The 26631-nt window shown below is 39.8% G+C and overlaps 1 protein-coding gene, 1 long non-coding RNA gene and 1 pseudogene across 9 annotated transcripts in view; all 3 read left to right on the plus strand.

Annotated features, from left to right (window-relative positions):
- tacc2 (transforming, acidic coiled-coil containing protein 2) overlaps positions 1–26631 on the plus strand; it is a 176072-nt gene that overhangs the window by 56139 nt on the left and 93302 nt on the right. The gene's annotated exons all lie outside the window — the stretch shown is intronic.
- Positions 10065–14286, plus strand: LOC129359627 (uncharacterized; annotated as a pseudogene).
- LOC129359629 (uncharacterized) lies at positions 22553–24711 on the plus strand. The gene is made up of 2 exons (XR_008605931.1): positions 22553–23814; positions 23930–24711. It is a non-coding gene; the product is annotated as an uncharacterized LOC129359629 (long non-coding RNA).

A 26631-nucleotide genomic window follows, 5' to 3' on the forward strand; every position in this document is an offset into this window, starting at 1 on the left:
AATTTTAAATTAAGCTTAATGAAAATTTCAAAATAAAATCTTGAATATTTCTCTCAGGCCTGTCAGAAAAACTAACTTCTTCAAGCATTTATAATTAAGTATCTACTTGTGTGTCACACTGACATGACAGTTGACCTCTTCTTTAGAACTACAATTCCTGAAGGTTAGAACTACAACATGGCGGAACACTCAGTGCCTACAAAAGAGGTCAGAGCTGATTGTCAGAACTACAACATGGCGGAACTGTCAGTTACTGCTGAGGAGGAATGAGCTGGCCTTTAGAATTACATTGTGTTTGGACTTTTTATAACTGATTTCAAATGGTTGTGTAACAATCATTTGTTACACACAGGATTAGCGTGGTAATTTTAAATTAAGTTGAATTAAAATTTCAAAATAAAAGCCCTGACATACTTTTATATTAGGGAATTGCTCTCTTGGGGATTATGTGACTATTTTTAACAAAACCACTGTTACACTTTGGATTATTTTGGACAGTTAAAATGAATCTTACTGAAAATTTCAAAATAAAAGCCTTAAGATTCCTTTCTGGCTCATGCCTCTTTTAGGCAAAATGGCTGCCTCAAACTGATAGAATTATGTCTCCCCTGTCTGACTCACAGCTGGCAAAGGATCCATTACCATGGCAACGGAACACAAAGGAGCCAGATGATTAGGACTACAAAAACGCATCACTGTAGTTCTAACTATGGCAGAACTCAGAGAAAAAAGCTGGACTTTAGAACTGCTTGTGTTTTGGGCCTTTTATAACTATTTTTAACCAACCATTGTTACACATGGAATTAGTGTGGAAATTTTAAATTAACTTTAAAAACATTTCAAAATAAAAGCCTTGACAATTTTTATTAAGTAAGTGCTTTTTTGACCATTATATGTCTGATTTAACCAAATCACTGTTGTACATGGGATTACATTGACCATTTAAAATTAAGCATTCTGAAAATTCCAAAATTAAAGCCTTGAGATTCGTCTGTGGCTAATGCAGCGCCACGGGCGCTGCAATGATATTAGCTTGCATTATCTTTTCTTCTCAAGTTAGGGCACTGTCTTGCGCAGCAAGGTAGAGCATTAGCATTAGCCTTTTACCTTGCATGAGGTATTCGCTATTTCCCTTACTTAATGCAGTAAGTCATGCTTGTGACTCTCCACATGTTATTGATGACATTGCAGCTTTCTTTAGCATGGATGCTAATGTTTAGCATCAGAACGCTGGGTCCAAACTGACGGGCACACTTTGGCAGGCCCCGGTTAAATTTCTTCAGGAATTTTCTAGTTATAACTTCTTCTTCCGCTACCGTTAATGCGGCTCGCACCGCTGCGAGCCCACCCACAAAAGTGGTATCAAAACGTGCGGCTCGTTCCCGGCATTGGAGCTATTACTTTTATGGGGAATCGGCGTTACGACGGCGACGTAAAAGCAAAAAACGAGCAAAATTTCCAACTGCCGAACCGAAAAGCTCAACTGCCAAAACCTAGAGTGTAACTGACGTTTCGTTAGAGTGTGGGAAGCAGTCCGATTCTGACCCCAAATAAATTTTGAAATCGCCGCCACGCCCACAAATATCATGCTATCGGTATGAAACTCGGACATGACATCGATACGAATGTTTGCTCCGGTAAAATGTTTTCAAATTTTTTCTAGGGCTTACGGTTTTTTGTCAAGGTGCTTTAGAGCAAAATCAAGTTCCAGCCTAACTGACGCTCTCCAACATATATTTTCATAATTTTATGGAAAATTTCAGACCTCAGCGCACACCATTTTTCTCTCATCGCTGTAATTACTATGAATGAGCTACAGATTTGATTTGCAGGACTATCGGAGACAAAAAAGCTCTCTCATATGCTTCAAACGGTTTTCCGATACGTATCACGGTTCCCGAAAGGAGTTGTTCGGGCTGCTTTTTCCATTATAACTGACTGAGCTGTCTCACAAAGATAGAAATCTGTCTCTGCCTCACACATGACTGTTGACCTCTTTAGAACTACAATTCCTGAAGGTTAGAACTACAACATGGCGGAACACTCAGTGCCTACAAAAGAGGTCAGAGCTGATTGTCAGAACTACAACATGGTGGAACTGTCAGTTACTGCTGAGGAGGAATGAGCTGGCCTTTAGAATTACATTGTGTTTGGGCTTTTATAACTGATTTTAAGCAACCATTGTTACACACAGTATTTGTGTGGAAACTTTAAATTAAGCTTAATGAAAATTTCAAAATAAAACCTTGAATATTTCTCTCAGGCCTGTCAGAAAAAATAACTTCTTCAAGAATTTATAATTAAGTCTCTCCTTGTGTGTCACACTGACATGACAGTTGACCTCTTCTTTAGAACTACAATTTCTGAAGGTTAGAACTACAACATGGCAGAACACTCAGTGCCTACAGAAGAGGTCATAGGTGAATATAAAAACTACAACATGGTGGAACTGTCAGTAACTACTGAGGAGGACTGAGCTGCTCTTTAGAACTACAATGACTGCAGGTTAGAACTACAACATGGCGGAACTCTCAGTGCCTACAGAAGAGTCATAGGTGAATATAAAAACTACAACATGGCAGAACTGTCAGTTACTACTGATGAGTAATCAGCTGGCCTTTAGAATTACATTGTTTTGAGCATTTTATAACTGATTTTAAGCAACCATTGTTACACACAGGATTAGTGTGGCAATTTTAAATTAAGCTTAATGAAAATTTCAAAATAAAAGCCTTGAGATTCTTTTATATCACGTAATTGCTCTCTTGGGCATTATGTGACTTTTTTAACAAAACCACTGTTAAACTTTGGATTATTTTGGACATTTAAAATGAAGCTTAATGAAAATTTCAAAATAAAACCTTGAATATTTCTCTCAGGCCTGTCAGAAAAACTAACTTCTTCAAGCATTTAGAATTAAGTCTCTCCTTGTGTGTCACACTGACATGACAGTTGACCTCCTCTTTAGAACTACAATGGCTGCAGCTTAGAACTACAACATGGCGGAACACTCAGTGCCTACAAAAGAGGTCATAGGTGAATATAAAAACTTCAACATGGTGGAAACTGTCATTTACTACTGAGGGGGACTGAGCTGCTCTTAGAACTACAATTCCTGAAGGTTAGAACTACAACATGGCGGAACACTCAGTGCCTACAAAAGAGGTTAGAGCTGATTGTAAGAACTACAACATGGCAGAACACTCAGTGCCTACAGAAGAGGTCATAGGTGAATATAAAAACTACAACATGGCAGAACTGTCAGTTACTACTGAGGAGGAATCAGCTGGCCATGACAAGTACTTGGTTTTTGGGAATTTTAGAACTGATTTCAAAACTCCATAGTTACACATGGGATTAGTGTTACCATTAAAATTAAGCTTAATGTAAATTTCAAAATAAAAGCCTTGACAATTTTTCCATCAAGTAATTGCTCTTTTGACCACTATATAACTGATTTAACCCAATCAGTGTTAAACATGGGATGAGATTGGCCATTTAAAATTAATCTCAATGAAAATTTCAAATAAAAGCCTTAAGATTCCTTCTGGCTAATGCAGCGCCGCAGCCGCTGCAATGATATTAGCTTGCTTGGTCTTTTTTACTCAGGTTAGGGCTCTGCCTTGCGCAGCAAGGCAGAGCATTAGCATTAGCCTTTTACCTTAAATGAGGTATTAGCTATTTCTGACTTATTAGCGATATTTGGTATGGTGAATGGTAAGTAAATTACAGAGAACATGCTCGTGATTGTCCATATGCTACTGACAGTATTCATTCTTACTTTAGCATGTTTGCTAATTTTAGCTTATACACTTAATTTAACATACTGAATGGTGCAAGTTCATGTTAGTGAACATTCTTGTGATTCTCCACATGATACTTTGTCATTTTTAGCAAAGCTTAGCATGGATGCTAATGTTTAGCATCAGAACGCTGGGTCCAAACCGACGGGCACACTTGGGCAGGCCCCGGTTAAATTTCTTCAGGAATTTTCTAGTTGGGGCCTGCCTAGCAATGCATAAGGAGAGCAGTTACTGACTTGCGAAGCAAGTCAGTAACTGCCTCCATGCATTGCATGGCAGGCACCTATTGTTCTTCACCTAATAGAACGCCTCTTTATTGGGGCCTGCCTAGCAATGCATAAGGAGAGCAGTGACTGACTTGCAAAGCAAGTCAGTCACTGCCTCCATGCATGCATGGCAGGCACCTATTGTTCTTCACCTAATAGAACGCCTCTTTATTATTCTTTATTTTTCTTCCGTTCACCGGAATGCGGCTCGCACCGCTGCGAGCCCACCCACAAAAGTGGTATCAAATCGTGCGGCTCGTTCCCGGCATTGGAGCTATTACTTGTGGTGGGATTCGGAGTTGCGATGAAAAAGTAAAAAGCGAAAAACCATCAAAAATTTTCCGTCAGTTAAACTAGAGTGTAACTGACGTTTCGTTAGAGTGTGGGAAGCACTGCGATTCTGACCCCAAATAAATTTTGAAATCGCCGTCACGCCCACAAATATCGCCCTATCGGTATGAAACTCGGTCATGACATAGATACGCATGCCTGCTCCGGTTAAATGTTTCAAAATTTTTCTATGGCTTACGGTTTTCTGTCTAGGGGCTTCAGAGCAAAGTGATGCGACAGGATTTCGACTCGCTCAGCCAGGATCACTTCCATGTATTTCTGAAAAATGTCAGACCTCAGCGCACACCATTTTTATCTTGTCGCTGTTATTAATGTGAGTGATGTACAGATATGAATAGCGGGACTATCGGAGACGAAAGATAGCCCTCTCATACGCTTCAAACGGTTTTCCGATACGTATCACGGTTTCCGAACGGGAAGGAGTTGTTCGGACTGCTTTTTTCAGTGAAAACTGACTGGGTGTCTCACAAAGATAGAATTCTTTCTGTCTCACACACATGACAGTTGCAGAGGATTAATTACCATAGCAACGGAGCACAGCAGGGCCGAGCAGCTAATTAGAACTACAAAAACGCATCACTGTAGTTTTTACTATGGCAGAGCTCTGAGGAAGGAGCTGGCCTTTAGAATTATAAAGTAGAACTACAAATACGCATCATTGTAGTTTTTACTATGGCAGAGCTCTGAGGAAGGAGCTGGCCTTTAGAACTACTTGTGTTTTGGGCATTTTATAACTGATTTTAACCAACCTTTGCTACACATGGGATTAGTGTTAATTACGTTTCATTAATCTTAATAAAATTAAGCTTAATGAAAATTTCAAAATAAAAGCCTTGACAATTTTTATATCAATTGCTGTTTGGAGCATTTTAGAACTGATTTAACACAATCACTGTTACTCATGTGAATAGATTGGACATTTAAACGAGGCTTACTGAAAATTTCAAAATAAAAGCCTTAAGATTCCTTTCTGGCTCATGCCTATTTTAGTGAAAATGGCTGCCTCAAACTGATAGAATTCTGTCTCCACCTGTCTGACTCACAGCTGGCAGAGGATCCATTACCATAGCAACGGAGCACAGCAGGGCCAGTGGTTAGGACTACAAAAACGCATCACTGTAGTTTTTATTATGGCAGAGATCTGAGGAAGCTGTTGGCCTTTAGAACTACTTGTGTTTTGGGCATTTTATAACTGATTTTAACCAACCATTGTTACACACAGGATTAGTGTGGTAATTTTAAATTAAGCTGAATTAAAATTTCAAAATAAAAACCCTGAGATTCTTTTATATCACGTAATTGCTCTCTTGGGCATTATGTGACTTTTTTATATACACCACTGTAAAACTTTGGATTATTTTGGACATTTAAAATGAAGCTTAATGAAAATTTCAAAATAAAAGTCTTAAGATTCCTTTCTGGCTCATGCCTATTTTAGTGAAAATGGCTGCCTCAAACTGATAGAATTATGTCTCCCCCTGTCTGACTCACAGCTGGCAGAGGATCCATTACCATAGCAACGGAACACAGCAGGGCCAGTGGTTAGGACTACAAAAACGCATCACTGTAGTTCTAACATGGCAGAACTCAGAGGAAAAAGCTGGACTTTAGAACTGCTTGTGTTTTGGCCTTTTATAACTCATTTTAACCAACCATTGTTACACATGGAATTAGTTTGGCAATTTTAAATTAAGCTTTGAACAAATTTCAAAATAAAAGCCTTGACAATTTTTATATTAAGTAAGTGCTTTTTTGACCATTATATGTCTGATTTAACCAAATCACTGTTGTACATGGGATTACATTGACTATTTAAAATTAAGCATTCTGAAAATGTCAAAATAAAAGCCTTAAGATTCGTCTGTGGCTAATGCAGCGCCGTTGGCGCTGCAATGATATTAGCTTGCATTATCTTTTCCTCTCAAGTTAGGGCACTGTCTTGCGCAGCAAGGTAGAGCATTAGCATTAGCCTTTTACCTTGCATGAGGTATTCGCTATTTCCCTTACTTAATGCAGTAAGTCATGCTTGTGACTCTCCACATGGTATTGATGATATTGCAGCTTTCTTTAGCATGGATGCTAATGTTTAGCATCACAACGCTGGGTCCAAACTGATGGGCACACTTTGGCAGGCCCCGGTTAAATTTCTTCAGGAATTTTCTAGTTGGGGCCTGCCCATAGCAATGCATAAGGAGAGCAGTGACTGACTTGCGAAGCAAGTCAGTCACTGCCTCCATGCATTGCATGGCAGGCACCTATTAATCTTCACCCAATAGAACGCCTCTTTATTATTGGGGCCCTGCCCATAGCAATGCATAAGGAGAGCAGTGACTGACTTGCGAAGCAAGTCAGTCACTGCCTCCATGCATTGCATGGCAGGCACCTATTAATCTTCACCCAATAGAACGCCTCTTTATTATTATTATTATTATTATAGATCTTTATTTTTCTTCCGTAGACCGGAATGCGGCTCGCACCGCTGCGAGCCCACCCACAAAAGTGGTATCAAAACGTGCGGCTCGATCCCGGCATTGGAGCTATTACTTTTATGGGGAATCGGTGTTACGACGGCGACTTAAAAAGCGAAAAACGAGTGAAATTTCCAACTGCCGAAAAGCAGAGCATAACTGCCACCAACTGCTGCTCTGCTAGAGTGGAGAATGAAGTGGATTTTTGACCCCAAATCAATTTTGAAATCGCTGTCATTCCCACAAATATTGTGCTATCGGTATGAAACTCGGACATGACATCGATACGCACGCCTACTGCGGTAAAATGTTTTCAAAATTTTTCTAGGGCTTATGGTTTTCTGTCTAGGTGCTTCAGAGCAAAATCAAGTTCCAGCCTAACTGGCGCTCTCCACCATATATTTTCATACTTTTATGGAAAATTTCAGACCTCAGCGCACACCATTTTTCTCTCATCACTGCAATCACTGTGCATGAGCTACAGATATGATTTGCAGGACTATCGGAGACGAAAAATAGCTCTCTCATATGCTTCAAACGGTTTTCTGATACGTATCACAGTTCCCGAACGGCAAGGAGTTGTTCGGCTGCTTTTTCCATTGAAACTCACTGGGTGTCTCACAAAGATAGAAATCTGTCTCTGCCTCACACATATGACAGTTGACCTCTTTAGAACTACAATTCCTGAAGGTTAGAACTACAACATGGCGGAACACTCAGTGCCTACAAAAGAGGTCAGAGTTGATTCTAAGAACTACAACATGGCGGAACTGTCAGTTACTACTGAGGAGGAATGAGCTGGCCTTTAGAATTACATTGTGGTTGGACTTTTTATAACTGATTTTAACCAACCATTATTACACACAGAATTAGTGTGGCAATTTTAAATTAAGCTTAATGAAAATTCCAAAATAAAAGCCTTAAGATTCATCTGTGGCTAATGCAGCGCTGCAGGCGCTGCAATGATATTAGCTTGCATGATCTTTTTCACTCAGGTTAGGACTCTGCCTAGCTCAGCAAGGCAGAGTCCTTGCCATAGGCAGTGCAATAAGATTATCCAGCATGATCTTCTTCTCTTAGGTTAGGGCTCTGCCTTGCGCAGCAAGGCAGAGCCGGAACTTTCTGCTCTGCCTTGCGCAGCAAGGCAGAGCATTAACATTAGCACAAACATTAGCATGTCACTGTTCCCCACTATGGCAGTGCAATAAGATTATGCAGCATGATCTTTTTCTCTCAGGTTAGGGCTCTGCCAGAGCATCAACATTAGCACAAACATTAGCATTTCACTGTTACCCAGTAGTGCACTGCTGTAGGCAGTGCAATAAGATTATCCTGCATTATCCTGAATTATTTTTTCTCTCGGGTTAGGGTTCAGTAGAGCATTAGCATTAGCCTTTTGCTTTAGATATGGTAAATAGGTAAGCACAGATATCAGCACAGACATTAGCATTTTAGTCCCCCCACAAATGCACTGCCTTGCAGAATAAGGGTAATGCTGTTTAATTAGCATTAGCCTTTTCTTAATATAAGCATTTTTTCCATTTATTCTCCCAGGTTAGAAGAAGAGTATTTGATAAACGCTGGAAAATATCAATATCTGATTTCTGTAATATGTAATATCTTGTGTCTACATCTGTCATGTAGATTAAATATAATCATAGGGAACCTTACCTTTGTCTAAACAAGTAATTTTTAGGCTCTGTCTCTTAAAATATTCTATTTTTTTATTTTATTTTATTTATTTTATTATTTTTTTTTTTTATGAAGCTGGGTGGTCAACAGAAGCATATGCCATACATGCTGGAAAATGTCAGTCTCTGATTTGTTGACATGTAACATGCTGTATCTATGCCTGTGACGTAAGGTGCAGATTCCGACAGCTATGTTTACAATTGTTATTGTGTTGCATCTTTTAAAATTGTTATTTTGTAAAGCTGACTGGTCAGCAGGAGCTTACGTCATACACGCTGTAAATGTCAATTTCTGATTGGCTGACACGTATTCCGAGCTGCTGGAACTTTCTGGAACTTTCTGCTTCCGAGTCTGCTTCGGACAAGGTAAGACGTGTTCGTGATCTATCCATAATATATAGTATTACAATTTTTATTTCGGTACAATATTATCATAACTGTTTGCAGTTGTTAGATGTAGTGTTCGTTGACAAAGGCGGTTGATTTTAAAAGTTTACTGCGGAGTATTTCGTTGTCGCTCTGATAGCATACTTGCTAGCTTGATGGAATAAGATTTTTCTGGATTTATTCAGCTTATTTCTGGCCCTCACGAGACTTTGCGTGATTTATTAGTTGCTCTCTATAACAGGTTAGTATGTGACTTTGTTCGGTTCTAGTCTAATTTGGGAAATATTATCCGTATTACGGTCTGAAGCGCAGCAGCTGCGGTAATTTCTGAGCGGATTTGCAGCGTTACTCGGCAACGGAGAACCTAGAGCATAGGTGTCAAACTCTGGCCCGCGGGCCAAATTTGGCCCGCGAGGCAATTTTAAATTAATATTAGACATTTACGTCAGAAAGGAGGCATTGAATGTTTATTTAAATTTTATTTAATATATTTAATATTTTATTTCATATATTAAATATATTTTATTAATATAATATGTTTTATTATTAGCAACTCAATTTTGCACACCTGTACTTTTAAGTTAGATAAGCTTTACTTGTTCAATATTTATTGTTATTTTAGAACTTGTTTGGGTCCATATTAAAAGATTCATTTGTTCAACCTTGGCCCGCGACTTTGTTCAATTTAAAGTTTTGGCCCACTGTGTATTTGAGTTTGACACCCCTGACCTAGAGGTTCTGATTAACTAAATAAAGTCAGATGTTTTGTTTTGCCTTAAATGATGAAAAAAACAAAAAACACTTACTGCAGTCACTTTATGAACTTTATAATTTTTTAAATTTCAAATGAAAAATCTAATTTACAACACACCAAGCTAATATTGTGTATTTTCATAGGTTTGTAATTTTGATGTTTGACAAGTTTTATAATTTCCTTTAAACAGCTTATAGACTTGGTTGATTTGATTAAACTTTATTTTTCCATTTACATATGAAAATGTACAGATTAATTTGTTTAATCTGTGTTTTTAATTAGATTTTAGAACAAGTTTTGTTATGTACTGATGTTTACATCAGTTGTGTGGAAAAGATCTTAATCATATTTAGATGCCTTAGAAGAGTTTGAAATTAATTCTTGTATTTAATAAAAAAATGTTCGATGTCTATTAGTTATTTTTGTAAGCCTTTTTTTAATTATGTATTTTTCTTCTCATTACAGCTTTTCATTGTGCGAGACTTTGCGATTTGGAAATTTTCCACTGCGACCTGCTACAAATCACCTCTGCATCACTACAACATCTTATTAACCCATCAATACATATTCAGACAAGTTTCATCACATTTTAACATTCACACATTCACTAACACACACATACACACACACCTAGTGTTACACAGTTTAATTTCATATATATTACTTAATTTAATTTTTATTTGTAAATAACCACCTTTCCCCCGCAGTTGTCTTCTTTTTTTACTGTGGTGTTACAGGATGCCACGTCGAGGACGACGCTCGGAGGCGGCGAAGGTGAGATGGAGGAAGCTGGAGAGTGTGCCGGTCGTCGCCAAGGTATATTAATACACACTGCAGAAATTTTTTTTGTCTAATGGTAGTTCTTCTTATAGTTTTTTAATTTTTAGCAAGATTATAATCGTTTCTGTGTTTACAGCCTGAGACACCACCGCTCGCGTCCAGCGCTTGGAACCCGATTCGTCCCCCGCGAAGAAGGTATGGCTATAATTTTACATTTTAGCAACTTATTGTTGAATAACATCATTTGCTTTACTAATTTTATTTATGTCTTTAGACGTCGCGAGTGCTGGAGGGTGGCCTGCCCGACCAGGTATGTTCATGACAAGTTCAGAATCATTTAATTAAAATAACCCAATCCAGTTATGTTTGTAATTCATCTAAACATTTTATAATAATTCTTTTGCAGATGTCGCCTCCCGTGGTGCGCCAGGAGGAGCCCCGTGTGCAATCGACCTCTCCTGGGTCACGTATGTAGATAAAATCTTTGTTGTTTTGTTGTTACATTTTCAGAGGCATGACAGCCTAATATTGATAAGCACATCTCTAAACAGGCCGTGGGACGGGCATCGCCATCGGGTCCAGACGTGGCCAGCCTCCCGGGTGACGGAGCTGCAAGTTGGTTCTGCCTACTGCCGAGGCTCTGGAGAAGAAGGTATTTTTTTTTGTCCCGTCTCATACACAAATCTTGGTTTGAATGATAAAATTCTATAAGCAAACTTAAATGTTTGTTTTTCTTTTTCAGTTTGCTCTTTTGGTTGGTGATTCCCATCTGCGTGCTATTGTGGATGGGTATTCTACCATGCCAAAGGGCGACTTCTCCTTAGGGGTTGCATCCCCCGGGGCCTCTGCGGAAGAGTTGCGGCTTGAGGTGCTGGATGCAGTTCTGCCTCGGCCCCCCGAGGTGATCTGTCTTCTGGCCCCAAGTAACAACTTGACCGCCAGCAGGACCTTCGTGGAGGCCGGAGCGGCGTTCGGGGCTTTGTTGCGTACCGTCTGCAACCTCTCTGCTAATGTAAGTATAAAGTCCACTGCATTTTATTCATGATGAAATATATCTGAAAACTTGGCATATGTTAATTTGCTTCATTTTTTGGATTGAATTTACAGGTGGTCGTTGTGGACTTTCCACCACGCCTTTGCGTGGAGGAGGAAAGTGTGCAACAGCTGCTGCGGCAGGAGTTTCAGCGTGTGGCTGCTCAGAGAAGTAAGTGATGTACAAAATTTGTGTTCAGACTAAAAATTAACTTACTTAACCTTTTGAATCAACATTATCTGAAATTACTACATTGTTAATGTGACTGACATTAAGAATGAAATTTTCTTTTATTTCTCTCTAGGTGTTCGGTACATCCCTGTCACTGAACACTTCCCGCTGAGCAGCCTAGCCTTGTGGAGCAGGGATGGCGTAAGTTGAATTGATTTTTATAATTGTAAAAGTGTTGTTTAGGCGTACTGTATTTTATAAAATGTATTTATAACTCGTAGGTTCACCTGAGCGACCGTCCGGGGATGGAAGTCCTTTCTCAGTTGCTTCAGGCTGCGGTCTGCTCGCAACTTGAGTTAAGTGCACCGAAATCCCCAGCTCCTGCGATGTTGGCTCCTCCCCCCCCTGGGACGGCTTCCCCCCCCGCGGTGAGACGTCCCCTGCCCCGGCTGGTTGTGGTTGGCGAGGTGGCTGCTCCGCGTCGTTCGGACCCCTTCGACTGGACTGTGGTTCGCCGAAAGGTACTAAATACATGCTTTGTTGATTTAAGCAAAATTTTGCATGTTTAACTCTTTAAGAGTCCATGAATGTGTATCACTTTTTAACATGTCTGTTTTGTGTGTGCCTCCCTGAGTCAATATTTCAACTTTTCTTTAAAGTGCTGATTGTAAACAATATACCAGTTTTTTAATTGTGTTGAGGGGAAAGTAAAACTGGAGTTATGCTAAAATAATTAAGTCTATTTTGTAAAAAAAAAAAAAAAAAAATCATGTAAATGTTAAAAACCACCTATTTTGAGAATGTGAAAGGGAATTGGCTTACAAATGTAAAATATGAAATGCAATATGACATCCCTTTGTTATTTTAAATCTCCAAACAATAAGTATGGGCTGTATTTTATTGATACGGAATGGGGGAAAGTTGTGCAAGCAATGGTGAAAAGAGCAACTGTGACAAGCGGGACCAGCGTAATGGCAAAAACGGTAAAATATTGATTGGTTTGACAGAAATCTGTGACACACTTCATAATTATTAATACATATTTTTTAGAATTGTGTATACTTTATTGGTGCCTAAGGAAAAATTGCTTACTTTTGCCAAAAAGATGGTTCGTCCAAATATTAGTTAACACAATTGAAACCATAAGAATATAACTTTATGGAAATGTATACATGACTGTGATATTGTACGTAGTTTAAAAATTTTACTAAATATAAAATAACTAGACAAAATAACAAAATGTGCACTTATATGTTAATCTATGAATGACAACATGACTGCAGACAGGACAGAGGTCAAGTAGAATGAGTCCAGAAAAACTAGTAAAGTAAAGAAACTCACTGTCTGGTCATTGTATATGAACAATTATGCAACTAACAAATGTGCAAGAAACAGGTTTGGTCTTTTTTTAACTTGAATATAAGGAGGGAATTTTGCAGCCACAATCTGAGGCACAGTAAAGATTAAGACGATGTTGATGGCAGTTTTATTAGAAATTTAGATAATTTGAGGAATAAAAGGTAAGATGGCGCATTGGTAAGGTAGAGGCAGGTACTCAGATATCCAAGGAGAGGAATGGCGGCACTGCGCAGCTGGAAGAAGCCGATCACCAGGGGATGAGGTAGAGCGACTCCCCCAGCAGCTTCCAGCCATTGTAAACTCCAGGAGTTAAGGTAGAAACCCTTTGTGAGTTTCACTGTGAAAAATAAATGTTTTTCAAATTTGAATTTTTTGTAACTCCTGTATGTGTAATAACAGTATATCCAAAAGGGGGAAAAAAGTGTCATTTCATACAGTTTAGGTTGTGCTGAAGAAAATGCCACATATAGCATTGATATGTTTTCTGTTGAGGAAATTCAAAGGTAAAATCAAAGTTTGTTCAAAATGACTATACATGTATGTCCTGGACCCAGAGGGTTTGCTGCCACTGAAAATACTTTTTCTTTGTTTACAGACATCGCGCGGTGTCCAGGGTGGTGATGGCTGTCCACACGCCACTGGGAGGGTGGTTGACCAACAGGTATGATTTTCTTCACCTCAAAGCAAACTATGTTGTGTTCTCAGAGTACAAATGAATCTATTTTAAGCTATTTTTGTTATTTTACAGGGAGACCTGCTGGATTCTTCCATCCCCCCGAATCCGGTGTGGTTCAGCCCAACGTTGCTGGAGGAGATGGACCGGATCGTTCCTGCGTCTGGCCGTGACGCTCCGTTACCTACATGTTCTCCGACGAGGAGGAAGGTATTTAATTTTTTTTTTTAAATGATAATTTGAATTTGATATGCCATAGTTGATTTTAACAATCACATAATTTCTTCTATTTTTTTAATTAGAAGACGAGTCCGAGGCGTCGTCCAATTTCTGATCCCTCCCAGCTGAATCCGGTGGAGCAGCAGGTGTGACACTGTTTCAGAAAATATATCACACACTTTAAGATAATGAAATGTATATGTTAACTTTGCATCAAGTTAATAGCTTCTGTTGACTTATAGATGGAGGGAGCGCCGAGAGAGGCCACCACGCCAGCTCGTCGCCAGGCACGGAGACCGGTCCCCCCGATGGACGCCCCCGCCGAGTCCTCTTCCGTGCCACTGGAGGACCATGTCCGGGAAGGGAGCTGCCAGGTAACTCCCTACCATCTCAGTCACAACAAATGATTGCAACGTGTTGTGGAGAAAGTTAGCATACGTGGTTCCGTGTATGACAAAGGTGCCAAAGATTATGTCACTCACATTAGCACAAAAGCTACAAATGGCTGTGCAAAGTGCGTTTATATATTTTAGAAATTGTGTGTTTTCAAGTTTTTAACTTTGTGGGTGTGCTGCTTTATTATTTGTGCCTTTTTTATTTTTAGTAAATTGAATATTATTTCAAAATGTTTGCTTTTGTAGATTGGATAAAAAAGAGCTAATATTGTTAGATTAATTTCTAAAGTTCAGAAAAGTGAATTTGAGAGGCACAAATATGAACATATGTATTAATATTGAAACTGATCCATTACTGCTGTGAAAGTACTTACCATTATGTTACTTTATGAAAATTGTATTTCAATTTATTTATTGCCAGAGTAATTGATTACTATTTTTCAAAATACATGTTTTACACCTGGCCTAATTGGTGGTAGGTAGTCATCAGGTGAATTTTATATAAGTAATAACTTTTTTTATGTTACAGGCTTCGGCGCTGGAACCCGGGATCAGCGTTCCACCTGTCCTTGTGGTAAGTGCTACTCATTCCCAGGCCGACAACAGGTATGCTGCATTTTCCCGTAATCACCAGTGCACATGCATGGCACTCACATTTTTAGCGTACCACAATGAGGGGTTGCAGTTTGACACAGTGTTGCTTGACAGAGTGATTGAAAAAGGAGACCAACTTTATGTCGGTGTTAAACAGCAACTGATCAGTGATGGAACGTTTCGTGACAATCACTTAACGTTTGAAGAGATGCCTGACCATGCTGACAGATGGGAACATCTATGCAGTACACACAACTGGTTTAAGGGTAGGTCATGTTTTTGCTAGTAGCGGGAGCCAATTTGGTTTGCCTCTTGCCCTGCAACTGGAATGCCTGATGGAAATGTCACCCATGCTTTTCTTTTGGTGACTCCAGAGTGCATTGCAGTTTTCAGGGACAGAAGCGGTCGATTTGGAGTTTTTGATTCCCATTCAAGAAATTTCGCTGGCCTGCCCCAACCCAGCGGAACTGCAGTGATGATGACTTTCTGCAATCTGTCTGACATGGTCAACCATCTACTGAAGCTCTTTAGAAACCGCGGCCCCAATGCCACCTATGAGTTTGTGCCAGTAGGTTTTGTCAGGGACAATGACAACCCTTCTGAGGATTTGGCCTTTCAGAATATTTCATCTGGAGTAAGTCCAACTGTTTTCAAACCAGAGAGCACCTCTGAAGAGAAAATGCCTCCTTGGCTTAGGGAAGTTGCAAACGTATTAGAGGAAACGATTCCAACCGTTCCAAATGTGTCAAAAGTTCCAAAAGTGTCAAAAGTTCCAAAAGCCAATAGAAAAAAAATTAGGAACAGAATAAAACGGAACAGGGACAGAACATAGTAAATAAAATTAAACAACGTTCATCTGAAAAAGAAAAATATCTAAAATCTCCAACATTTAGGACGAAAAAGCTACAGGCCTTAAAAGAAACATACATTCTTCATCAAGCAGAGAGGAAGGATCAGTTAAAAGATAGATATAGGACTGATGAATCTTTCCGGAAGCAACGAATAAATTACATTAAGTACAGATTCAACTTTGTCCACAGCTTCAGAGCCAGTCATAAAGCCCACATGGCTGAGTATATGAGTAAACGTTTCAGAGATGACCCTGCCTTTAGAAACAGAAAAAAATCATACATTAGGGAAAGACTCAGAGACGATCCGGTCTTTAGAAACAGAAAAAAATCATACATGAGGAATCGATTCAGAGATGATCCGGTCTTTAGAAGTAGACAAAAATCATACATTAGGAATCGATTCAGAGATGATCCGGCCTTTAGAAGCAGGCAAAAATCATATATCAGAAATCGATTCAGAGATGATCCGGTCTTTAGAAGCAGGCAAAAATCATATATCAGAAATCGATTCAGAGATGATCCGGTCTTTAGAAGCAGACAAAAATCATACATTAGGAATCGATTCAGAGATGATCCGGTCTTTAGAAGCAGACAAAAAATCATACATTAGGAATCGATTCAGAGATGATCCGGTCTTTAGAAGCAGACAAAATTATACATCAGGAATCGATTCAAAAACAGTCCAGTCTTCAGAAGGCAACACAAAAAAAGAATGCGTGAATATATGAAGGTGAAGTATCATAGTGAGCCTGCTTATCGAGTCAAACATAAAGAAAAATGTGCTGCCAATAGAAGAGATAGGCTATCAAAACAAGTACTTTCCAAAAATTTGACACTGCAGCATGCTTTGCGAATCAGAAGGAAGTACAGAAGAAATGTAGGCTTTCACTTTGAAACTCCACGGCCTTTGATGAGTGACGAAATGAAAGCTGCAATACAAAACTTTCATAAGAACATACAAAACGGACCGACATATGTTTGCACCGTGTGTCACAGAGCTCTTTTCCCCAATCAAGTAAAGCAATGTAAACGAGATAAATATACCAAGAATATGCGTGTAGTAGCTGATTGTCTAACAGGTACGTATGTTCATGTGTGTGGAGCTGTGTGCTCAACCCCTTGTTCTGTACCTGAAGAGAGGATGGGTGAGTGGATCTGTTATACTTGTGACAGCCATCTAAGTAGAGGAAAGATGCCATCCATTGCGGCTGCCAATAACCTTCACTTGGCTCCTGTTCCCGTAGAGCTTGCGGAATTGAATGTACTTGAAAGGCAATTAATTGCAAAAATTCTGCCTTTTGCAAAAATTGTTTCCTTGCCCAAGGGACAGCAAAGGGCAATACATGGAGCAGTTTGTCTGTGTTCCTTCTGACATGGAAACTGTTGTAAACAGTCTTCCGAGGCCCCGTGAGGAAGCCCAGCTTTTACAGGTGAAGCTGAAGAGGAAAACCAAGTACAAAGGTTACCAGTACTTTTACACAGTCAACATGAAAAATGTGTTAGCTGGACTGAGAAAGCTTAAAGAGAGTCATCCGGATTACAAAGAGGTAAGTATAAATGAAAACGCAACATTTGAGAGTTTTCAAGAGGATGAGCAAGTTGAGGACTTGGATACAAAAGCAGAGGAGGCTGAAATGGATGCAGCAGCAGACCAGCAACCTGACCACATAGGGGCAGAGCATCAGGCACTTCGACCTGGTCTGATCTTGGACACCTGCATGCAGCCTCCTGACATTGCACAGGAAGTATTATCATATGGAGAAGGAATTTTCAGCATTGCACCGGCCCAGGAATAAGCCCATCTCTTTCTTCAGTGTTCCGAGACTTGAAGCCAAGGCTTATCCTGTACATTTCCCAACTGGCGTAAACACGTTAGATGAATCCCGCCGTGTTGCACTTTCACCGAGTAGGTATTTCAATGTACGACTGTTCTCTATAGATACTCGCTTTGCAAAAGACCAGAGTTACCTTTTCTTTGCTCAATTTGTTTACAGAAACTAATATGGCCAATGATAGCATGTCCATTCAGACAAGAAAAGGGAAACCAAGCACCAAACAAGGGAAAAATATTTCCAGCAAAATGCTACAGGACAAAGAGGAGTTGGACAAACTCATACAAAATAAAGAGGCCACTCGTTTCATGCAGCCTTTAAGAGGAACTCCTGCTTACTGGGAAAAAGGATTACGTGATTTGCACGCCATGGTGAGGCAACTTGGAAAGCCCACTTTCTTTTGCACGTTCTCTGCTGCTGAAATGAGATGGCCAGAAGTCATTGAGGCGATCAAAGCTCAACATGGAGAGCAGGTAAGTTTTTCTGAGCTTGACTGGAATGCGAAGTGTGACATTCTTAGGAGCAACCCTGTCACCGTCATGCGCATGTTTGAAAAGAGAGTGGACGCATTGTTTAGAGACCTCATTCTTTCCCCTGCACAGCCCATTGGACCAGTTGAGGATTACTTTTATCGCGTGGAATTTCAAGCCAGGGTTCACCCACCCCATATACATGCTGTGATATGGATTAAGGATGCACCTGAAATGGAAGACCCTGCATGTTGCGGTGAAGTCATAAAGTTCATCGATCGTTACATATCCTGTCAGTTGCCTGATGAAATCAGAGATCCAGAGCTCCACAAAATTGTAACAGAGGTTCAAATGCACAGCAAAAAGCACTCAAAGTCTTGCAAAAAAGGTAATGTTGAATGCCGATTTGGATTTCCCAAACTACCGATGGACCGCACTAGAATCACCGTCCCAGTAATTGACTTTGATCTCGAAAATGATGAGGAAAAACCAAAACAAATTAAGCAAAAAGGTAGGAGAAAGTCCAAAAAATCCAGATCACTATTCATCTCAAACCTGCAAAGAGAGGCTAAGAAGAAATTGAAACCAATTAGGGATTTACTGAAGGATGAAAAATCATCTTTTAGGGATTTGTCAGAGTTACTCCAGGCTTGTAACATGACCAAAGAAGAGTACATTGGCCACGTCGATGCTCTCACTTCTGGAATGGTGGTAATGATGAAACGTGATCCTAAAGATAGTTGGGTGAATGGGTACAACCCTGATCTTTTGCGTGCGTGGAATGCCAACATGGACATTCAGTATGTGCTTGATGAGTACAGCTGCATCGAGTACATGATGTCCTACATAGCCAAGCCAGAGCATGAAATGGCGCAATTCCTCAAATCTGTTGTTGATGATTTAAAGGCGACCAATGTTAGCGAACGCGATGAAATGAAAAAGATTATGCAGGCTTATTCAAAACAGAGAGAGGTTAGTGCTCAAGAATCGGTTGCGCGCACTTGTAGCCTACCTCTCAAAAAATCCTCGCGTAATGTTCTTTTTCTTCAAACAGATGAAGACGGTGTAAAAATGAGCCTTCCAATGAGTAAACTCGTGAACATGTCTCCAGATGAGGAAAATGTGTGGATGACAGGATTGCCGGAAAAATATCTAAACAGACCAGAAACGTTAGAATTCGAACACATGTGCCTGGCAGAATTTGCATCAGAATACCGCGTTTTATATGGCAATCAAATTCAAGGGCCAAATGCTATTCCCCTACTTAATGATGCAGGATTCATCCAGAAAAAGAACGATGGGCAAACCTGCAGTTATCAGATTTACTCGTTTCTCGGAGAAAAAAACACCCGAAAAATTTTATAGACGGCTTCTAAAGTTATATTGTCCACACAGAAGAGATGAGGACCTTAAAACTGAGGAACACACAACCTACGAAGCATTTTACAACAACGGTTTCCGTGGTAGATATCAGGCTAAAAAGTATGTGGATTTCAACCGCAAAAGGTATGAAGGGCAGGGTAAAAAAATTGACAAAATTATGGAAGAATTGAAAAAGCAAGGACCGGTTCGTAATGCTTGGAACACTTTTGCGCCAGAGGTTGAATTAGACAATTTAGAATGCGCTGCTGAGCGACCACCATTTGAAGAAGATGAAGAGCAAGACCCTATTCCAGATTACGAAATTGATGTCAATATTGGAGACATGCCAAAAATTGAAGCTCCAAAATTGAGCCCTGATTTCATCAGACAAATGTACAGGAGTTAAACGAGACTCAAGCATCCGTGTTTTACACCATTCGCGATTGGTGTCTGAAGCGCGTCTGGGGTGACAACCCAGAACCTTTCTTTTATTTCTTGACAGGAGGAGCTGGCTGTGGTAAATCTCATGTCATCAAATGTGTTTACCAGGAGGCAACCAAGCTCTTGCGCCAGCTTCCTAGACTTCTTGATATTGGTGACATGTCCAAGCCCACTGTGCTTCTTACAGCTTTTACTGGTACTGCTGCGTACAACATATCGGGGAAGACTTTACATTCCATCTTGAAACTACCCAAAAGTTTAAAACCACCATACAAGGGTCTTGGAAATTCATTGGATGAAGTGAGGGCAGTTCTTTCTAGTGTGGAAATCTTGATCATTGATGAAATCTCCATGGTCTCCAAAGACCTGCTTGCATATGTTCACTGGAGATTTCAACAAATAAAGGGGAACAACAGGTTCATGGGTGGGGTCTCTGTTCTTGCTGTGGGGGACTTCTTCCAACTTCCTCCCCTTGGACGGGCAAAACCTCTTTGTGTCGCCGAGGACGGCATGCTTGATATCTGGAATGAAAATTTCCAGATGATCAGCCTGACCGAAATCATGCGGCAGAAAGATGACAGAGCATTTGCGGAGCTCCTGAATCGGATTAGAGTTAAAGGTAAAGCGGATTTGCTCAGTGATGATGACAAGACTCTTTTGATTCAAGCTGTTACTGAGCCCAAAGAGTGTCCAATGGATGTGTCCTACACATTTTTGCAACAAACAACAGGTGGACACCCATAATGCAGCAGTTGTGGCCTCTTTAGGTGCAGTAACAGTTGATATCCAGGCAGAGGACTACAAAAGAATTACAAAGACCGGAAACATGATTAACCTGGGCTGTTGCATAGCGGGCAACAAGCGAGACTTGTCTAACAACATACAGGCTGGTTTGGGTTTTAGAGTAATGATTATAAGAAACTTGGATGTAGAGGACGGTCTTGTGAATGGAACATTTGGCACCATAGCTGATATTGTCACCAGTACCAAAGACGGAAAGACTAGCGTAAAGTTAATTGGACTTAAATTGGACAATCCTCTTGCTGGACATACAAAAAAGATTCGGGTAAACCAGATGGCTTTGTTTATATTGAGAGATTTGAGGAACAGAGTAGCGTAAAGGGTGGTACGACGGCAATTTCCAATTAGGTTAGCCTTTGGTTGTACAGCACACAAAGTCCAAGGAATGACTATGAAGTCTGCAGTCATTTCTTTGAAGCGCATTTTGAACCTGGTATGGCATATGTAGCTCTCAGTCGCACAACTTCCCTGGAAGGACTTAAAATCATTGATTTCGATGAAAATAAGATCTACGCTGATGAAAATATTAGAGCAGCGATGGAATCAATGAGACCAGCATCGTTTTTGCACACCAGACCACTCTTGCATTTTCAGTCAGGTCATCAGGGTGCAACATTAACGATTGTCCACCACAATGTCGAAGGCCTTGTCTGTCACTCTGAGGACATGAACAGCATCATGAACTCATGTTGGCAGATGTCTTATGCCTTACGGAGACTCATTTGTTTGGATCTTCTGTTCCAGCTTCCTGCCAAATGGAGGGCTATTCTTTTTTTTCACGGAACAGACATGTCTCCTACTCGAACAGAGTCGACATTGCCACCAAAGAGGGTGGGGGAGTAGCGACTTACTGCCGGAGTCTTCTCCAAGCGCAGGAACGGAGATTCTTTAACGAGGTTACAGATCTTGAATTTAACGTTGTCAAAGTGGACACCCCAATCAGTGCAGTCATCGCGACAGTTTACAGGCCACCAAGTTATGATCTTGGAACATTTTTAAGAAATCTGCAAAGCCTCTTGGTTGGCCTGAATTCAATGGCTATTCATCCCGTTGTCGTATTAGGAGACTTTAATGAGGACCTTATTCCTCCTGGGAAAAAAGCCATTAATCAGTTGTTTAGAGCCAAAGGGTTTATGCAACTTATCTCTGATCCAACCACAGAAAAACGTACTCTGCTTGATCATATTTACATCTCTCATCCAGAATATTGTGTCAAATCAGGTGTCTTGCAGACTTACTACAGCTATCACAATCCTACATACTGTGTGTTGGCTTCAGTAAGTTGCATCTACAGTGGCTTGCAAAGGAGTCATGTTCCTTTAAGTTTTCCATATTTTATCACATTACAACCACAACTATGGAAAAACAGTGAAGAGGAGAAGTATTTGTTTATTTTTGCAGGTATATACTAAGTAATACACACTTTTCAGTTTATTTGCAAAAAAAATCTGTCATATTTTTAAGCCTCCCTGGTAGAGTCTATTCTGGAGTTCTGGAAAGGAGGGTCATCAAGATTCTGGAGAATGGATGGGAGTTCATCCAAACAACCTACATGTGTTTTATGGACTTTGAGACGGCATTTAACAGGGTCCCTCTGGGAATTTTGTGGGGGGTCTCCTGGAGTTTGGTGTCCAAGTCCTGTGATACGGACTGTAAGGTTTCTGTGTAACCTTACAGAATGTGGTCTGCATTACTGGCAGTAATGAGGCTCATTTCTGCTTAGAGTTGGATTCTGCCGAGGAAACAAGCCCGACTCTGCCGGCAATGCACACCACTCTCTGACACCAGTCATATGGGGACCTAACAGCCTGTATCAAAGGACCTGGACCCCATAATCCCAGAGAACCCACCCCTTGCTCCCCGAAGGAGACAGTCGAACTTCTTCTCCAAGTCCACAAAACACCTGTAGACCAGTTGGGTGAACTCCCATGCACCCTACAGGACCCTGCTCAGGGTACAGAGCTGGTCCACTGTTAGATGACCAGGGCAAAAACCACACTGCTCTTCTTGAATCTGACTTTTGACTATCCAATGGTCCGTCCTCTCCATGAACCCCAAATAGACCTTATGAGGGAGGCATCACACCCGCCAGACCTCCTTTTTGAACAAATGCCGGGAACACTGAATCAAACAGTCTCACTTATCATAAGGGTTCTACGTTATGGGTCTTTCATATTACATTTGGATGAAATATATTTGTGGTTGCAATGTAACAATATGGAACAGTTCAAGGGGTATGATTACTTTGTAAGCACTGTACATCTTAACCCTGAAATCATGACATGAAAATCTTTTTGGAGAAAATGTTAGAATCTCTCGTCATTTTTAATGTCACTTTATGTGACTGTTTGCTTTCGTAAATATGATAGCGTGGATCGTTTTTCTTGATCATTGTTGCAGTGGATTTTATATGTATTTATTGTACACATTTGTGAATTATGGTGTATGCTTGTGGATTTTGTTGTAGACATAAGAGATTTTTGTACACTTTGTGAATCTTTTCAACACTTATTTACTTCCGTAGAAAAGAGGCTTCATAAACTGGTTTTGTACTTGCACATGAAAGTTTGTTTGAGTTTTGTGAATACGAAAGTGGCTGATCTTGAAACACTTATCGGTTCACTGTCAGAGTAGTTGCTGGAAATGTTGCACCAGGGAGCAGTAGATAAGACAATCAGTTACTATATGTATATTCTGTTCTATTTGAAATTAAAAAGATTTGAAATAGGGACCATAAAGTTTTCCTAATTTTTCTAATACAGTTAGCATAAATTTTTCCCTTCAAATAAGCCTAAATTTTTTGCGGAACTACGTTTTTATTCTTCACCGTTTGCGTCACTTAATTAAAGCTCTCCTTGTTTCAATCTCTCCTCAGTCACACTGAACTTTTTAATGCTGCAGCCCCCTAGTGGCTACCTCATCATCACTTAACAAGCAGGACAAAATTTCGGCTCACTTTTGTCCTGTTGGACTCCCTCCACCTGGTGAGAATTTGTTTGGTTTTGGTGGAATTAACCCTTTGTTCTCCCAGTTTTAGTCTGTTTTTGCAGGGTTTTCCACGCAAACGATCCTTGGAGGCTGCCAAGAAGACAGAGAGGAAACAAGACCTTGAGGTTTGGCCCATAAGATGTAGAAAATTTATCTAAATTGTAGCAACCTTACAAGTTGTTACTTTTTTGTTGTTGGTAATAGCTGTCTATTGATGGAATGACTTCTGTGTGTTTTCAGTCCAGGAAATCCTCACCTACCTCATGGACTTGGGCCTCATACAATCTGAGGAGATGGAGTTCTTGTTTCTTTGAATGTTCCAGGTGGTGCAATCTGACCAGGTAAGTACATAACAAATGAAGGCTAATTTATTTGCCAATTTTGTTTATTTTAACTTGAGATTGATGACGTTGTATATCTAAGTTTGATAGGAGGAATCCAGTGGATGTATGCCCTTTTTTCTTGGGTCATATTGGTATTTATGTCTGTTAATCATTCTGAAATGTTTAAAAATGTCATGAATACTAATTTGTTTTTTGTCTGTTTTTTTTTTACTACAGAGTCTGTGATGTCACATAGATTGGATGCCAAATGAAAGCTTTGGAGCAGCGTTTTTTTTTTTTTTTTTTTTTTTTTTTCTACAGTTGTAAATAGTTTTTCATGTATGTACATATTTAAAATAGTTTCGTGTAAGAATATAGTTTAATATATGTTTCATGTATGTATATATGTATAATAGTTTGATATTTATGACAAGTTGATCATCGTGGCAAAGCCATGTTTCACTTGTGAGATTAAATCTGTCAGGCCTTACCTTGACACTCAGGCAACAACCCTGAGTGCCACACGGCCGGACAGGACACATGTAAAAAAAAAAAAAAATCGTTTTTATTGCAGAGGCATCATGTTCTGAAATTTATTGTAATCTTTAAATGTTGTAATTTTGGTTCATTATAATCTTTACCTGTAAAAAGTTTGTAGAAATCTTTAATATGACTTCAATATATATTTTTAAACTGTGATCAGTTGTGTGTGTGGGTTTTTTCATTAAAATTTTTTGTCACTTTTAATGTCACTTTATGTGACTGTTTGCTTTCGTAAATATGATAGCGTGGATCGTTTTTCTTGATCATTGTTCTTGATCATTTGCCTTAAGTGACAATAGTCACTAATGTATATTTAAAAATATTTTTTTGATTTCAAAGAAAAATGAAATAAATAAATAAAATTATAATATTATTTAACTAGTGTTATTATTGTATTATAATAATATTAATAGCATTTAGGCTTACATTAGCATTTTGGCTAATTTTAGCTTGTACACTAATTTTAACATGTTAGTCAACATGCTTGTGATTCTCCACATGCTTATTTGTAATGGCTCTAACACTGGTTAGCAAAGTTTTTGACTAGCGGGCCAGAATGGGTAATTTGACAGAGAGGCCAGGAGCATTTGGACATGCAATGTAATGTATTAAACCTGGGTATTGAAATGTATGGAAAAACAGACACAATTGAAGGTGCAAATTTAAAAGAAATCAACAGTTAGTGGAAAAAGATCAATGGAATCACTTTCAAAATATATATTTAAGAACATATTGTAATGATGCCAACACTGCAGCTGTAGTCCCGTCAAACAGGGTTTATTAGAAATAAGATTAAGAGCTGCTATTATTATGGCTGCAGCCCCTAACAAGCTGGTTCACTCCGTGACAACCGAACGCTCAACCGCCCTGTTGCTCCCACCCCCCATCATGACAGACCAATCACGTGTGAGTGGAAGTCGGCTGATTCAGAGGAAGTAAATAACGCTAAATGTAACAATAAGGAACACATTGTAACTTATAACACATAACCATGTGGAACCCAGCAGAACTAAAACAATCGTTTCAATATTATTACCCAATGAAAGAAAGGGATCTTTAAATTGAGAGCGATGTGCGGCATGTTAATTAAGCTACTGAATCGCTGCTGTGCGTAAATGCTAGAGTTGCTTTTTTTTCATAACACACTAGAGAAACTTACATCTCAGTGGGAACAGTGTTGTTCTCCCTTTTTTGCCAGTGCATCAAAGTCTGGAGTTAGTTTCGTTGTGGCAATTATCAGAACAGATCTGAGGTGTTGGTCAGTTAACAAGGATCTGTGATGAGCTTTGTTGATGTTTATGACGCTGAAAATCTGCTCACACATGAAGGTGAAGCAAACAATGCCATCTTCTGCGGCATCCACCGGAAGTTTTGGAAATGTGGCTTCGAAATAAAAGTCTTTCAGTTTAAGAGATCTCAACTTCTCTTTTGAGATGGTATCAGTCTTCAGTCTTTTACCTTAAATGAGGTATCAGCTATTTCCCTTACTTGTTACCCATGTTTAGTATACTGAATGGAGTAAGCCAGGCTTGTGACTCTCCACATGCTATTGATGACATTGCAGCGATCTTTAGCATGGATGCTAATGTTTAGCATCAGAATGCTGGGTCCAAACGACGGGCACACTTTGGCAGGGCCCCGGTTAAATTTCTTCAGGAATTTTCTAGTTATTATTATTGGGGCCTGCCCATAGCAATGCATAAGGAGAGCAGTGACTGACTTGCGAAGCAAGTCAGTCACTGCCTCCATGCATTGCATGGCAGGCACCTATTAATCTTCACCCAATAGAATGTCTCTTTATTATTATTATTATAACTTATTCTTCCGTAGACCGGAATGCGGCTCGCACCGCTGCGAGCCCACCCACAAAAGTGGTATCAAAACGTGCGGCTTGTTCCCGGCATTGGAGCTATTACTTTTATGGGGAATCGGCGTTACGACGGCGACGTAAAAAGCGAAAACGAGCGAAATTTCCAACTGCCGAAACGCAGAGCATAACTGCCACCAACTGCCGCTCCGCTAGAGTGAAAAATGAAGTGAATTTCTGACCCCAAATAAATTTTGAAATCGCCGTCA

The sequence above is a fragment of the Poeciliopsis prolifica genome, unplaced genomic scaffold, assembly GCF_027474105.1.
Source record: "Poeciliopsis prolifica strain line A6 unplaced genomic scaffold, Auburn_PproV2 SCAFFOLD005, whole genome shotgun sequence".
In the NCBI taxonomy this organism is placed as follows: domain Eukaryota; kingdom Metazoa; phylum Chordata; class Actinopteri; order Cyprinodontiformes; family Poeciliidae; genus Poeciliopsis; species Poeciliopsis prolifica.